This window comes from Biomphalaria glabrata, chromosome 12, assembly GCF_947242115.1.
Source record: "Biomphalaria glabrata chromosome 12, xgBioGlab47.1, whole genome shotgun sequence".
Lineage (NCBI taxonomy): Eukaryota > Metazoa > Mollusca > Gastropoda > Planorbidae > Biomphalaria > Biomphalaria glabrata.
This window is the reverse complement of record NC_074722.1, coordinates 33,635,265-33,639,134: the sequence shown is the minus strand read 5'-3', so window position 1 is coordinate 33,639,134 and position 3,870 is coordinate 33,635,265.

The following is a 3,870-nucleotide window of genomic DNA, read 5'->3' as shown; positions in this document are numbered from 1 at the left end:
ATATATATATATATATACTAATAAAGAAAAAAGTAGATGATTACGTCCTAGGCGTATCCCTAGGTCAATCTTGGGCAATCTAGGACAACGTATATAATTGATTTAACTCCGCTGGATAAAAAGCTTTGTTTTTTTTAAATTTATTTTTCATATTTTTCGTGTTTTTTTCCCTCTTTGCAATAGACAAAGCACAAGGGCATTGCACTACGGCTATATGTAGAAGCTTTTAAGTGGAACTAAACATCCATGCTCTCTACTAGGATATGATCCCTTTGAGTTTCGATGGCTGGCTGCCGTTGTTGTGCGTCGTTTTCGTAATTCTCATCCTGTTTTTTTTTTTTTAAAGTTTCCCAGTAAAACCACTTCTAGTGTCAAGTATTTGACATCCTTACAGAGTCATTGCGCTTCACTAAGTGTTCTAATGATGCTTAAAGACTCGCCTAGATCTCCTCGCCTAGATCTACTGTTATCTTTGTCATTGATCTATGTTTATGTAAACTAAATAGACATTTAAGTTCATAATTATTGTGTAGCCTTTTCAATTGTTCAGTAAAACCTTTGTTCATTTCCTTTTTACATAAAGAAGTTTATTATCTCCAGTTTTTAAGTTTTACTCTTTCCTTTTGGATGATACCATCCCCAGACTTCTCTAGAAATCCAGAGACGTCACCAGATATCCCCAGAAATCTCCAGACGTCACCAGACATCACCATAGATCCCCAAAAATGTCCAGTCGTCACTAGAAATTACCATAGGTCCCCGTAAACTCCCAGACGTCACCAGATATCCCTATACGGAAATGGGAATCGAATTGGAGCATGTCTTTCCACCAAGAAAAATTAATTGCACTTATCTCATTCATGGTAAACCAGGCAAAATACCTAGGTGTTATAATAAATGAAAAACTGTCATGGAATCCCCATATTGATGAAACCATCAAAAAATCAAACAAAGCATTATGGTTTATTGAAAGAAATTTCTATAAATCAAATAAGAACATAAAACAAAAATGTAATTTAACCTTGGTCAGGCCAATAATAGAATATGCATCCTCTGTTTGGGACCCCTCAGGTCAAGAAAATATTAAGAAACTGGAACAGACACAAAATAGAGCAGTGAAATTCATAACAAACGAATATTCACATTTGACTAGAGTAAGACCTTTAGTAAAATCACTAAATTTAGAAAGCCTTCAGGAGAGAAGACTTATAAGTAAAGTAGCAATTATACATAAAACACTGAACCATAATCTTCAAATACAAAAACAAAATTTAATAAAATTCTCAGAGAGACACAAGGATAAAGGCACACTCCTCGTTCCATATGCTAGGACAAATTTATACAAATGCTCCTTCTTCCATAGTGCTATTAGAGGATGGAATGGGTTGCCTGTGCCAGCCATGAAAAACCAGTGACTTGGCAGAATTTAAGTCATGACTAAATGCATGGCGCGTAGGACGTAATCATCTTCTTTTCTGAAGTAACGTCTGTATTATATGAGATAAGATAGGTCCCAATAAATTCCCAGACGTCACCAGACATTCCCAAAGATCCATAGAAATCCCCAGACGTCACCAGACATTACCATGGGTCCCCATAAATCCCCAGACATCCCAAGACGTCCTGTATGAGCTTTGGGCTAGGACGTGACATTCGTTATCTCTGAAGGAACGTCCTAAACTTGTAAAACAATAAACAATACAATTTGTTTATTTAGACCACTTCCGTTTCCGGAGTACCGAGATGTACTGCGTGCTCGAAAAGCATTAAATAAAAAAATAAACATGACACATGACACCATTCGCCTAAAAAAAACTCTTTCGCATCATCTACTTTAAGATAATATTAGAACTCAAAGGGGGGGGGGGGGAGGGGAAGGGGCGTACTCCAGGAAACATTCAAACTTAAAGCTCGCGTGCACTTGGAAACATTACATTTTCAAGAGGGCGTACTCCAAGGAACATTCAAACCTCAAGGGATCATGTTACCAAGTGCATTAAAACTTCAAGGGGGTTAATTATCGTTAGCATAGTAACATTTTTTACTATTCACAATCGGAGATCACCAATAGCAATGCTAATTATATCAGCAAAAAAAGGGCAGCAAAGATTACGATTACTGAGAAAACTGTCCTCGTTTAATGTTAGCGAAAAGGCCTTGGACATGTTTTATCACGCTCATATCGGCAATATTTTAAATTTTAATATCACTGCCTGGTATGGCAATCTGAACATTAAAAATAAAAATAAACGCCATAGAATCCTAAATGCTGCTGGTAAAGTCATAGGCAAAAAGACAAAAACCCATTTGGGCAGCTGTTTGAGACAAACATCCATAAAAAAAGCTAAAAAGATTCTAGACACAAATCACCCTTTGGGTCAGTATTTTGTGATCTTACCACCACAAAGAGGTACAAGACACCGATAGCAAAGACAAACAGACACAAACACTCTTTTTTTTCCCTGGAAATCAAATCATTAAATAGAAACAATAATTCAGATATAAATTATGAGTGAGTCTGGTGTGAATGTACTTTTCCTTATTTTATAGTTATAATGTTTTGTTAGGTGTAATGCACAAATTGTAAGACAAATTTCCTTACAGACAATAAAGATTATAATTACTATTATTATTAAAGGCTTCACTATTTATGGTGTTCAAGAGATACAAAATGTGCTAAGTGCTCACAAATACGAGACTGTAAATCCGGTGTATTTAGTGAGATACATTCTTATGGTCCTATTTGCTATAAATACATCCAAGCTTGGCCAGACGTATTTGAATTGGTGAAGGACCAACATAAACCCTTTTGAAAAATAATTCGAATTTAAATTACAGACATCCAGCGTTAAAAGTTATTTACTGTCTAATACAAACTTGCTAATTTTTATTCTTTTTAACTAAATTGCAAATAGAAAAATCGGAATATTCTCTAGAAACTAAAGTCAAATTAAATTTCTCTCTATGCATTACCTCCCCTCAATTATATTTAGCTCCTCAGTAGATTCGATTAAACGGAAGATAAACAATGATTTTTTTTTTTGATAACATTGACACGTTTTATTAAGTGACACAAAGATAAAGGCACATTCCTCGTCCCATATACTAGGACAAATTTGTACAAATACTCCTTCTTTCCTAGTGCTATTAGAGCATGGAATGGGTTGTCTGAGCTAGCCAGGAAAACCAGTGACTTGGCAGAATTTAAGTCATTGGTTAATATGCATGACTAAATGCATGACGCGTAGGACGTAATCATCTTCTTTTTGAAGTAACGTCTGTATTATATAAGATAAGATAAGATAAGATAAGAAGTTACAGGGATCTAAAGTCTCAGTGGAAGAACTGAAATCTGAAATAAAGGTTAGCTAAGATTGAAACAGAGAGATCGATCAAGGGTGACTTCCACTGCCTTTTCCCGAGCTAGTGACCACAGATGGTTGGGTCTTCTAAGGAGATGCGACGACTTTGTTTTCAAAAGATAAATTTTCATTAGTTTTCCGAAGTTTTATTTTCATAAAAGAAAAAAAAATCTTTATGAAATTTGATATTTTGTGTTTTTGGCACATCGACACAATTTAGGCCATGTCTTGCCCTATAAGAAATTTAACTCATTACCTCCTGTTTTAAAATTCTTTTTACATTTAACAATTATTTCTTCTACTATCAAGACCTGCGATCTCAACCAAGGCTCTACAGGTTAACTTCGATTTCTCTAATGTCCACCCTTAGTATCTAGTGAGTCGCATGTCATACTGTGTGCTGTAAGGTGTGCAGTGTTGCTGATCTTATCTTCTGTGTAGTCTAAATGTGGGTTGGTAGTCTTTAACCAAGTACCACTTCAAACAGCAAAAGTGTCAGACGTAGACC